General features: G+C 46.6%; 1 pseudogene; it reads right to left on the minus strand.

The window, feature by feature from the left end:
* Nucleotides 1-204: 204 nt before the first annotated feature.
* Nucleotides 205-1,527, minus strand: LOC115471806 (annotated as a pseudogene).
* Nucleotides 1,528-13,177: the final 11,650 nt, after the last annotated feature.

Consider the following 13,177-nt stretch of genomic DNA (forward strand, 5'->3'; position numbering starts at 1 on the left):
CTCGGGACCGGGAAGCACTGCGAAGCGGTCCAGCGTCGTCTGCTGGAGATGGGGCACTCCAGTTGGGACGGAGGGAACAGCCCGAACCTTGCCCCTACGCTTGCCCATCTTCCGACGGGTAAGGAACTCACAGTGGCGTTTGCGTGGGCCGGATCGAAAGTGTGTCCGTTGACGCTACTCAATCCGTCGCCATCTTGGATCCCCCTAATTGCTTTTCAACCCTTGTACATGCATATTTCTGCAAATTCTTCTTCTTTTTGTTTTTTTCACCTCTTTGTTTTGGAGACTGTATATCATGGTAGGCATGATCACAGCATAGAACAAGGCAAAGAGTCTCTCCCTTTCTGCCGAATAACCAGATCGAGGCTTTAAATAAGTCAGAAGGGCCGTTCCATTGAAGAGTGTTACTGAGGTGAAGTGAGCTGTACAGGTAGAGAAAGCTTTCTCTCTGCCCTCAGAAGAGCTGATCTTCCTGATGGAGGACAGGATATAAATATAAGAGATAACAATTAACAAAAAGGGAAGGAGGACAAGTAGGACTCCAGATAGTAGGGTCACTTGACCATTGATGAACGTATCTATGCATGCTAAACGCAAAACTGGTTGGATGTCACAAAAGAAATGATTTATTACATTTGTCCATAGACGGTCGGTAGCCCAACTGTTTGGGGAGGCTAAAGGGGGCGGAGCTTACCTCCATACGCTCCGTGGCAGCGACGTCAATGAAGAAAAAGACTACAGGCTCGCCGCCAGCTTCTCCCTTCTCTCTGCACACAGTGTCCCGTGATGCATTTCCTGTTTCCGCGAGAGCAGAGAGAAGGGAGAAGCTGGCGGCGAGCCTGTAGTCTTTTTCTTCATTGACGTCGCTGCCACGGAAATAAAAGATGAAAATACGCGGGGCGGGAGGGTGGGCTGCACCACAAGCGGAAGTCAACGATTGGGCTGGGGAGGCTTAGCCTCCCCAAGCCTCTTATACGGGGCGCCTATGCATTTGTCCTACATAAGGGTACAGTGAATATGAAACTTGTTCAACCTGCAGAAAATACCATCCCTGTAACCCACAGTACCCCAGCTAGCGTAACATACTTTTCTTTGGTCATTACCATTGTATAATGCAAGGGATTGCATATCGCCACATATCGATCATAAGCCATAGCAGCAAGAAACAAACACTCATTGACGCCAAAAAATATAAAGAAATACATCTGCGTGGCACATCCTAGGATGGAAATACTCCTGTTTTCAGTTAGCAGGTTCACCATTATCTTGGGGACAGTGATAGAGATGAAGCAGATCTCTACAACAGACAGGTTCCTGAGGAAGAAGTTCATGGGGGTGTGGAGGCCAGGGTCAACTGTAAGTATCACAAAGATGATCATGTTTCCCAGCAGGGTGAGGGTATAGAGAATCAAAAAACAGAGAGAACAGGAAATGTTGCAATGGCAGAGACAAGTCTGAAAATCCCAGCAAAATCAACTCGGTCACAAGGGTTTGATTTTCTTGTGTCATTTGTTTGCTCTGTTTCATCTGAAGAGGAAATATTGAAAAGATTTCAATATAAATTATATTTAGAACCTGGCACAATTACTTATTGGATAGAAAACCATGAAAAAAATTAATATTTACATATAACTGCTTCATATTTTTCACTGCAAAATTTCAAAACATATCACAAGAACACAACGTCTATCTAAAATCAGCAACAAAAATGAGACATGAAAGAAAATGAAACATGAAGAATGACCCACAAGAAAAAAAGGAGGCGATTATGCCTTTATATAAGTTTCTGGTGAGATCTCATTTGGAGTACTGCACCTTCAAAAAGATATAAACAGGTTGAAGTTGGTCCAGAAGGCAGCTACTAAAATGGTCATTGGTTTTCATCATAAAGCATAAAGAGACAAACTTAAATGCCACACTGGGAAAAGACCAAGGGTCCATCGAGCCCAGCATCCTGTCCACGACAGCGGCCAATCCAGGCCAAGGGCACCTGGCGAGCTTCCCAAACGTACAAACATTCTATACATGTTATTCCTGGAATTGTGGACCTTTCCCAAGTCCATTTAGTAGTGGTTTATGGACTTGTCCTTTAGGAAACCGTCTAACCCCTTTTTAAACTCTGCCAAGCTAACCGCCTTCACCACGTTCTCCGGCAGTGAATTCCAGAGTTTAATTATGCGTTGGGTGAAGAAACATTTTCTCCGATTTGTTTTAAATTTACTACACTGTAGTTTCATCGCATGCCCCCTAGTTCTAGTATTTTTGGAAAGCGTGAACAGACGCTTCACATCCACCTGTTCCACTCCACTCATTATTTTATATACCTCTATCATGTCTCCCCTCAGACGTCTCTCTTCCAAGCTGAAAAGCCCTAGCCTCCTTAGTCTTTTTTCATAGGGAAGTCGTCCCATCCCCGCTATCATTTTTGTCGCCCTTCGCTGTACCTTTTCCAATTCTACTATATCTTTCTTCAGATGCGGTGACCAGAATTGAACACAATACTCAAGGTGCGGTCGCACCATGGAGCGATACAATGGCATTATAACATCCTCACACCTGTTTTCCATACCTTTCCTAATAATACCCAACATTCTATTCGCTTTCCGAGCCGCAGCAGCACACTGAGCAGAAGGTTTCAGTGTATTATCGACGACGACACCCAGATCCCTTTCTTGGTCCGTAACTCCTAAAGTGGAACCTCGCATGACGTAGCTATAATTTGGGTTCTTTTTTCCCACATGCATCACCCTGCACTTGCTCACATTAAACGTCATCTGCCATTTAGCCGCCCAGTCTCCCAGTCTCGTAAGGTCCTTCTGTAAATTTTCACAATACTGTCATGAGCTAACGACTTTGAATAACTTAGGAGGGTCTTTTACTAAGCCACAGTAGCATTTTTAGCTTGTGGTAGAAATCAGGTGGCAGTAAACGCTGAGACGCCCATATGGGCATCTCAGCATTTACTGCCAACTGATTTCTACCATGAGCTAAAAATGCTACCGCAGCTTAGTAAAAGACCCTCCTAAGTGACTTGTCTGGGGTCACAAGGGGCTGCAGTTAGAAGCAAACCTGGTTCTTCTGGTTCTCAGCACATTGCACTAAGCATTAGGCTACTGAACTCTACAAATAAGTTATACTATTTTGAAAGAGTGCGCACTCTTAACAACATTGCCCTCGAAATGAAAACGAAGGCTAACCCAAATAAAATAAAATGAACAATGCTGTAAATGACATAGGAAATGAACTGAAATGTAAATTTGGGGGCCATTCATCTCTAGTAAATATCCACAACCACACTTTAGCCATAGTTTTTGTAGCTTTTGTGCTAGTATTTTATAAAAACACAAAAGGGCTATCTGTCTTCATAAGACAGGTCCAAAATAGATGCCTTCTTGCACTTGCAAACCCAGATAACCTGTAATAATATTACACTCTTTGTGGTTCAGCATTACATAAAGTAGAGCAGAGGAGTAGCCTGATGGTTAGAGCAGTAGGCAGGGAACTAGAAAGCCCAAGTTCATATCCCACAGGCTGTACTAAGACACAAACCAGGACTGGAAAGAACAAGCAGGACTGGAGCAGACTAGTAGTGCAATAAGCACACAGGCATAAACAGGCCAGAAATGCACAGAGCACACAGACTGTACTAAGAAACAGCACTTGACTAGGCAGGGAATACAGGGACAGAACCAAGTAAAGCCAGAAGAGAAAACACTGAAATGGGCCGCAAGGCCGAACTGGAACCTGTGCAAACAGAGCCCTCTCATACGGGCCGCAAGGCTGAACTGGAACCCAAACACAACAGCAGAAGGCAGAAGAGTCTAGGCAGAGCTCTAGGCAAGGCAGACTAGGCAGAACTCAAGGCAAGGCAGACCTCAAAGCTGGGCCATATGGCCATACAAACAAACAACAGATCAAACAGGCAATAACCAAAAGAGAAGTGCTAACATTAGCACACAGACAAGATGAACAACTAAGGCAGAAGTGCTAACCCATGCACAGAGACAAACAGAACTCAGTCAGAAGTGCTAAAGTGCTAACCCTAGCACACAAACAGAAGAACTAAAGCAGAAGTGCCACACAGGCACACTATCTAGGAAAATGCTACACAAGCACACTGACTACGATACAGGGCAGAGCTAAGTGCTGCACAAGCACACGGACAAACCTGTAGACCTTTGGCTATGCAAAGGCCCTGAATGAATGTCCTCACCTTCCTTATGAGGGCCTTCACTGATGATGTCACTACTGCAGAAAAGAGACTAGAAACACACTGAACACCAGAGTTAGGCTTGGAACACAAAGGAAGTGGTAGCAGAGGCAGCAATGCAAAGAAAGGAACAGACTGGAGCCCCCTCTGAAGCTGACCACTGGAAGACAAGGTGAGACTGAAAGTGGACTCACGACCACGGTCATGACAGCTCCCCACCTCATGGCCATGTGGTAAGAGTTATCTTACCGCATGGCCATATGTGTCTGGGGGCTTTTTTTACCCTCTGTGCTAAAAAGGACCCTGGTGTGTGGGAAAAACGACCCCCCCACTAGCGCAGGGCTCTTTTTCCCACAGCTTGGAAAAAGGACCCCTGAGTGCTCTCCAGGATTCAACCCTGACTCAAGGACACATCTGGATCTGGATTGCATAAAGAAATAAGACAAAACAAGAGGTGCTATGTATTTAGAAATATAGAAACATAATAGCAGATAAAGGCCCATCAAGTCTGCCCAACCACTGTCTTCTCCTCTCCCTAAGTGATCCCACGTGTCTGCTTTCTTGAATTCAAATACAGTCCTTGTTGATAGGAACTGTTGCACTTTGATGCTCTAATGTGTAATGTTGCATTAATAAAGTGGATTTTTAGAAAAATGTATAAATGAAGTAATCAAGATATCAACAGTTGGCCCATCCAACCTGCCCAGATCTCACTTCCTCTGCCAGCTTTCCCAGTTCCAGGAGGAAGATATTTTGGCCAGTCCTGCTTTATTTTATTTATTTATTTTATTTGTTACATTTGTATCCCACATTTTCCCACCTATTTGCAGGCTCAATGTGGCTTACATAGTGCCGGAGATGCGATTGCAGACTCCGGTGTAAACAAATACAAAGTGATGTAGAGATAAGATAGGTTCATGTGGTATAGCCACATGAGATAGGATAAGGTTTGTGTGGCATGGCCACACAGGGGCGTCGTACTTGGGAGAATTGTTTTGTGTCCATGATGTATTTTGTTATTATTGTGTCCATACTGTATTATGGTTTTGTTGTGTTGCAGCGGTCAGGTTTTTATGTTGGGTTGGTAGGGTATGCCTTTTTTGAACAAATACGTTTTTAGTGTTCTCCTGAAGTGTAGGTGGTCGTATGTAGTTTTTAAGGCTTTTGGAAGTGCGTTCCACAGTTGTGTGCTTATGTAGGAAAAGTTGCATGCATAAGTTGGATGAACAGAAGGTCCCCGTGGAGAACTAAACACACCGAGCAACAGCATTCTTCCGCTGTTCCACAGATCGTGATGATGCCGCCTTCAAAATTCCTTTAACCTTATTGCTTAAATATGTCTTTATCTTTTCAAGCATGACTTCAAATATACATTTGCAGAGCTGCCAAGTTCGAGTTTCAAGGGATAGAGGAGATCTAAGGTCAGACCTGAATGTCCAACAGCCCTCCTCTGATGCATTATGGGACCTGCAGTGGTGATTACAATAGGCAGAATCCGAGGCTATAATTGGGATGTAACCTCTAAATCAGGGGTCCTCAAATCCACTACCCAGCCTGGTTTACAGAACTTCCACAATGAATATGTGTGAGATCTATTTGCATGTACAGCTTCCATTGCATATTCATTGTGGAAATCCTGTAAACCAGGCTGGGTTGTGGATCTTGAGTACCCCTGATTTAGAGGTTACATCCCAATTATAGCCTCGGATTCTGCCTATTGTAATCACCACTGCAGGTCCCATAATGCATCAGAGGAGAGCTGTTGGGCATTCAGGACTGACCTTAGATCTCCTCTATCCCTTGAAACTCTAACTTGGCAACTCTGCAAATGTATATTTGAAGTCATGCTTGAAAAGATAAAGACATATTTAAGCAATAAGGTTAAAGGAATTTTGAAGGCGGCATCATCACGATCTGTGGAACAGCGGAAGAATGCTGTTGCTCGGTGTGCTTAGTTCTCCACGGGGACCTTCTGTTCAGCACTGAAAAACAGCTTGGTACTCTCCTATCACAGCTAATCAAATTACTGAATTTGCACTCTTTTGTTCCGTAAGTCATAATATGAGCAAACATTTTAAACTTTGAGAAAACAAAATGCAAAACATGCCAAAAACTTTAAACACTGGATTTAAGAGTAAAATAACATATAGCACAGGTTACTCTGCTTCCAGCTGTTTGCTAAACATAACCTCTGGCAAATCTGCCTACGAAGCCAAACTCATTTTTCATGGAAGCGTAAAAGATCACTTTTTTTTTTCAGTTCGTAGCGCTGTACTTGGCAGCTGCTTTGTTTGACATATATGATGTCATTGAGTTGGCTTTTCCCCATCCCAAGCAGTAAATCAGAGAATCTGGGGAAAATCTTTTTTATTTAGAGATACACAGTGTACTGCTTCGAAAAGACACTGTGCGTGTGCCCAAGAATTGATTATTAAAATCATCTGCTTCATTAGTTCAAGCAAAGACCCTTAGGACAATTTTCTAGCTTTTTTTTCATCAGTCGCTTCCTTACTTTACGTCCTCGGGCTCTTTTTTACTAAACAGCAGTAAACACTAGACTGTGCTTACTGCACCTGAAAAGGGCTTACTGAGAAACGTGCTCAGGCGTCCTGCGGCAATTTTGCAATGTGCCTGTGCAAACCATGTGCAAAAAATATTTTAATTTTTTGTTCAGACGTGACCTGTGTAGGGGTAGAGAGTGGGCATTTCTGTGCCAATTAGTTAGTGCAGACTGGGGCCCTTTTACTAAGACGCGCTGGTGTAGGCGTGTGTTTTGGAAGCGCTGGTCCGTTTCCTGAGCGCGCATGGAAAAAAAGGGATTTTTTAATGTGCTGAGTACCTTCAGAGTACATTCTCATGGTTCTTCCTCCACCCCCATCCCACTCTCTGTTGGAGTTCCTCAGGGATCTGTCCTTGGACCCCTTCTTTTTTCAATGTACACCTCTTCCCTGGACTCCCTAATCGCCTCTCATGGTTTCCAATATCATGTTTATGCTGATGACACCCAGCTTTATCTCTCCACACCAGACATCACTGCAGAAACCCAGACCAAAGTATCGGCCTGCTTATCCGACATTGCTACCTGGATGTCTAACCACCACTTGAAACTGAACATGGCCAAGACCGAGCTTATTGTCTTCCCTCCCAAACCCAGTTCTCCTCTCCCTCCACTCTCCATCTCAGTTGATAACAACCTCATTGTTCCAGTCTCATCTGCTTGCAACCTTGGAGTCATCTTCGACTCCTCCCTCTCCTTCTCTGCACATATCCAGCAGATTGCCAAGGCCTGTCGCTTCTTCCTCTATAACATTAGCAAAATTCGCCCTTTCTTCTCTGAGCACACCACCCAAACTCTCATCCACTCTCTCATCACCTCTTGCCTTGACTACTGTAACCTACTCCTCACTGACCTCCCACTTTGCCATCTATCCCCCCTTCAGTCCATTCAGAACTCTGCTGCATGTCTTTTCCGCCTGGACCGATATACTCATATCACCCCTCTCCTCAAGTCACTTCATGGCTTCCGATCAGGTATCGCATACAGTTCAAGCTTCTCCTATTAACCTACAAATGCACTTGATCTGCAGCCCCTCCCTACATCTCTACCCTCATCTCCCCTTACATTCCTACCCGAAACCTCCGCTCTCAAGACAAATCCCTCCTCTCAGTACCCTTCTCCACCACCGCCAACTCCAGGCTCCGCCCTTTCTGCCTCGCCTCACCCCATGCCTGGAATAAACTCCCTGAGCCCATACGCCAGGCCCCCTCCCTGCCCATCTTCAAAGCCTTGCTCACAGCCCACCTCTTCAATGTCGCCTTCGGCACCTAACCACCATACCTCTATTCAGGAAATCTAGTCTGCCCCCACTTGACACTTGACATTTCGCCCATTAGATTGTAAGCTCTTTTGAGCAGGGACTGTCCTTTGTTGTTAAACTGTACAGCGCTGCGTAACCCTAGTAGCGCTCTAGAAATGTTAAGTAGTAGTAGTAGTAGTAGTAGAGAGGTGTGGTAGCCATGTTAGTCCACTTTTAAAGGTAATCAATAGAAATAAAACAAAATAAAAAATGGAAAAGAAAATAATATGATACCTTTTTTATTGGACATAACTTAATACATTTCTTCATTAGCTTTCGAAGGTTGACCTTCTTCGTCAGGTCGGAAATAAGCAAATGTTGGTAGATGACAGTATATATAAGTAAAACATCCAGTGGCGTACCAAGGGGTGGGGTGGGGGGGGTGGGGGCGGTCTGCCCAGGGTGCACGCTGCTGGGGGGGTGCCGTGTGCCTGTCGGCTCTGCTGGTTCCCTGCGCTCTCTGCCCCGGAACAGGTTACTTCCTGTTCTGGGTCAGAGGGAGCAGGGCCAGTGGAGCCGACAGGTACGCAGCTGCTCCCAGCAGCCAAGAAGGCACCCGGGGGGGGGGGGGGGTGTTGATGCGCCGAAGGGGGAGTTGATGTGCCGGAAGGGGGGTGTTTGATGCGCCGGGGGGGTGTTGATGCTCAGGGGGGAGGGGGTGTCGTGCTGCACCCGGGGGGGGGGGTGCGCAGCAGCGATCCGCCCCGGGTGTCAGCCGACCTAGGATCGCCACTGGAAACATCAAAGCATTCCAGTGGCAGTCTAACAGGATGGGGGTGGATAGGTGAGAGACAGGAAGAGTCGGGAGGATGAGGAACAGGGAGATATGCATGGAGACAGGAGGGTGACAAAGCAGTACAATTTTATGGTTTATAATGGGCTAGAAAACCTAGATCTTTTTTAAGTCCTGTCTGGTGGGTGACAAAATATTTAATCATTCTGACTTCAAAGGTCTTACGTTCCTATATTGTTTTAAAGTTTCCTTTCAGGATTCTCACCATGAAACCACTGTCCCTCATCTCCCTGTTCCTCATCCACCTGACTCTTCCTGTCTCTTACCTATCCAGTCTGGCGCTGGGCCCCCCTTGGAGGCTGGGGAGGACCCGGAGCTTCCTCCAGTGCTGCTGTTCTGCCCATTGGTGAGCGACTGCTTTTCCTCTCAGGTGCGCATGCTCAGTTTTGAAATTGAGCATGCCCTGACCGGAAAATCAGCCGCAGGGGCAGACAGCGCTGGAGGAAGACGTCTTCTGTTGGCGGGGCCTCAGGATCCCCATCAGCCAAGGTATTTAGGCAAAGGCAGCGATCGGGGGGGGGGGGGAGCCGTAACGGCAATGATGGGGGGGGTGACAGTGGCAGCAATGGGGGGGGGGGGCTGCAGCGACCCTGCCATGGGCCCGGTGGCCCTGCCCCAGGCCCAGTTCAGTCTCTTGGCGGCCCTGCGAATATGGTACCACATAGCCACAACACAAGCTATTGACATGGCATAAGTGATCACAGCTTCATGTCTGCACATAAGGGGAAACTTATTCCCATATTCTATAACTAGTAAAACAGGCCCGTTTCTGACACAAATAAAATGGGCGCTAGCAAGGTTTTACTCGGAGTGTGTATGTTTGAGAGGGAGAGAGTGTGTGTGTGAGAGAGAAAGTGTGTGTGAGAGATGGAGTGTGTGTGTGAGTGAGAGAGAGAATGAGTGAGAGAGAGAGAGACAGAGTGTGTGTGTGTTTGTGCCAGAGAGAGTGTGTGAGAGACAGAGTGTATGTGTGTGTGAGAGAGAGTGTGAGAGAGAGTGTATGTGTGTGGGGCTCCGAGTTCCATGACCCCCTCCTTCCTTCCCTCCCTCCCTCTCCTCCCCTCCGAGTTCCAGGCCCCCCTTCTGTCCGAGGTGCAGGCCCCCTTTTCCTCGGAGTGTGTATGTTTGAGAGAGAGTGTGTGGGTGAGAGGTGGAGTGTGTATGTGAGAGAGAATGAGTGAGAGACAGACAGACAGAGTGTGTGTTTGTGTCACAGAGAGTGTGTGAGAGACAGAGTGTGTGTGTGTGTGAGAGAGTGTATGTGAGAGACAGAGTGTGTGTGTGTGTGTGTGTGTGTGTGTGTGTGTGTGTGTGTGTGTGTGAGAAAGTGAAGCCTTGAAGCATCCGTGCGCTCTGTAAGGCTCCATCTTGTCAATTGACACGTAGTTCCGGAACGTTGCAGGAATGCTTCAAGGCTTGAAGGCTTCACTTTCTTGGCTTCAGAATGTTGGAGGTGCGTTTTATTATATAGGATGGCACTTACCAAGTGTTACAGCCACAGGTGGGCTCAGAACCACCCACTTTGGGCTCAGGCCTACCCAGTAGCAGCACACTTATGATGTGGCTGCTGAGGATCCCCAAGCCTCACCAGGCAAAAACTCCCAACAGCTCTCCCTCCTGCGTACCTTTTAAATAGCAACTGGATGATATTTAGAACTATTTAACCAGCCAGAAATGGCTCCTGGCTGGTTAAATGGTACTTAACTGTCAATCCAGCAATATTCAGTGGAAGATAGCCAGATATCTCCTGCTGAATGTCTCCGGTTAACACTTAGCAGATAGCCGGGTTTATCACGTGATATAACTAGCTATCCGCTGATATTTATCACATCACTGGCTAAGTTTGGCAGCCATATTAGGCCGCCGAAAGCAGACCTGTCTTTGGCCGGTTTCATCTTAATCAGGCAGCACTGAATATTGGCCCAAAAAACCCAAAAAAACACCTGGATATTCAATGCAAGTCACTGGAAATGGGCTGACATTGACTATCCAGGCTGACCACCGACCACGGGAAGCAGCCTGGCTACCTCCCACGGTCTGAATATTTGCCCCCAAGTCTTTGCCGGCAGTGAGCATTGACTGATACACATTGCTCTCGCCAGCCCCACAGCCTTCCCTCTGATGTACTCCCGCCTATGTGAAAATAGGAAGTTGCATCAAAGGAAAGGATGTGGGCCCGGTGTGAGCAGTGTATATCAGTCAATGCTCACATGGGTGGTGGGGGTTTACAGACCATATGGCATGAGGGTGGGCGGTAGAGGGATCGAATCACTTGTGGGTGGGGGTGAAGGGGCAGGGTGGGGTTTTTTTTACCACCCACCCTGGGCTCAGGCCCACCCAAAATTGGGTGTCTGGCTATGCCCCTACACTTATCCAAAGCAAAAAATTCCACACGGTACAAAATGACTAGATCACCAGGGAAAAAGCCTTAAAGAGCTCCGAGATCAGAAATTGGTCTCACGGAGCTTAAGCAGACCCGATGGTCTTCTCTTCCTCATAAGCAAAAAACCCCGGTGCCACAGTTCTAAATAAACTTGATTATGTGCGGTCACACACTGTGTTGAATACACTTCATGTTATTTTTAAAGAACGTCATGTCATCTGTGTGTAGATCACTACTAGAGCATACCACGCTATCCGCTTTACACTATTACACTTATCTTTATGAAATAGTGTTCGTTGGATGCTCTTCGCTTTTGCTCCAGTTTCAGCCCAGGAGAGAGAGAGAGCTCTTTGCTGAAGCCCTGTAAATACTGGCGAGCAGCTATATGGCCTGATCTTCCCAGTTGCAGCCTGAGACCCTGAAGAAGCAGCGAAACGCTGGCCATCCTCGGCTCAGGGCAGCGAGTGGGGGACCGCACAGCGAAGAGCAGCATCCAACGAACACTATTTAATAAAGATAAGTGTAATAGTGTAAAGCGGATAGCTTCGACTCCTCCCTCTCCTTCTCTGCCCATATCCGGCAGACAGCCAAGACCTGTCGCTTCTTTCTCTACAACATCAACAAAATTCACCCCTTCCTCTCTGAACACACCACCCGTACTCTTATCCACTCTCTCATTTCCTCTCGCCTTGACTACTGCAATCTGCTCCTCACTGGCCTCCCACTTAACCATCTATCCCCCCTTCAATCCGTTCAGAATTCGGCTGCGAGTCTTATCTTCCGCCAAAACCGTTACGCGCACATCACCCCCCTCCTCAAGTCTCTTCACTGGCTTCCGATCAGACACCGAGTACAATACAAGCTCCTCCTACTAACCTACAAATGCTCTCAATCTACAGCCCCTCCCTACCTCTCCACCCTCATCTCCCCGTACGCCCCTACCCGTAACCTCCGATCACAAGGCAAATCCCTCCTCTCGGTACCCTTCTCCACCACTGCCAATTCCAGGCTCCGCCCCTTCTGCCTCGCCTCACCCTATGCCTGGAATAGACTCCCTGTGCCCATACGCCAAGCACCCTCACTGTCCATCTTCAAATCTCTACTCAAAACCCACCTCTTCAATGTCGCTTTCGGAACCTAACATTGTACCTAGTAACCTAGACTGCTCCAACTATTGATTGTCTACTCCAATTATTGCTTGTCTGCTCTCCTTGTCCGTCTTGTCCTCTAGATTGTAAGCTCCTTCGAGCAGGGACCGTCATTCTTTGTTTATTGTACAGCGCTGCGTAACCCTAGTAGCGCTCTATAAATGTCAAATAGTTGTAGTAGTAGTGATCTACACACAGATGACATGACGTTCTTTAAAAATAACATGAAGTGTATTCAACACAGTGTGTGACCGCAGATAATCAAGTTTATTTAGAACTGTGGCACCGGGGTTTTTTGCCTATGATGAAGAGAAGACCATCGGGTCTGCTTAAGCTCCGTGAGACCAATTTCTGATCTCGGAGCTCTTTGAGGCTTTTTCCCTGGTAATCTAGTCATTTTGTCCTGTGTGGAATTTTTTGCTTTGAATATAGTTATACGTCCACACCACAAATTTAGCTATTTATGCCCCTACACTTACCCATGTAAGTGTCCTTATAGAACACCTCTTGGCACCATGAATTTTGGTGCTAATTCCACAAAGCCCTGTTGGGCACCCTTTACCGAATTGCCCCCTAAGTATCTGCCCTGTGCGGTTAATGCAGGGCAGATACTGGCCATGCCCCCTGCATTTACTACACAGGCTTTCACTTACCACATCTTAAGTTTTGCACTTAGGGCACAGTAAGTACAAAACCTTATCGTGCTTCTTGCTTTTAACAAGCATTATTTGCAAATAATATGCAGTTGAAAATAAAGATAACAAGATGAAAAAAAATCCCAGTGAA

This window comes from Microcaecilia unicolor, chromosome 6 (genome assembly GCF_901765095.1).
Source record: "Microcaecilia unicolor chromosome 6, aMicUni1.1, whole genome shotgun sequence".
Classification (NCBI taxonomy): Eukaryota; Metazoa; Chordata; class Amphibia; order Gymnophiona; family Siphonopidae; genus Microcaecilia; species Microcaecilia unicolor.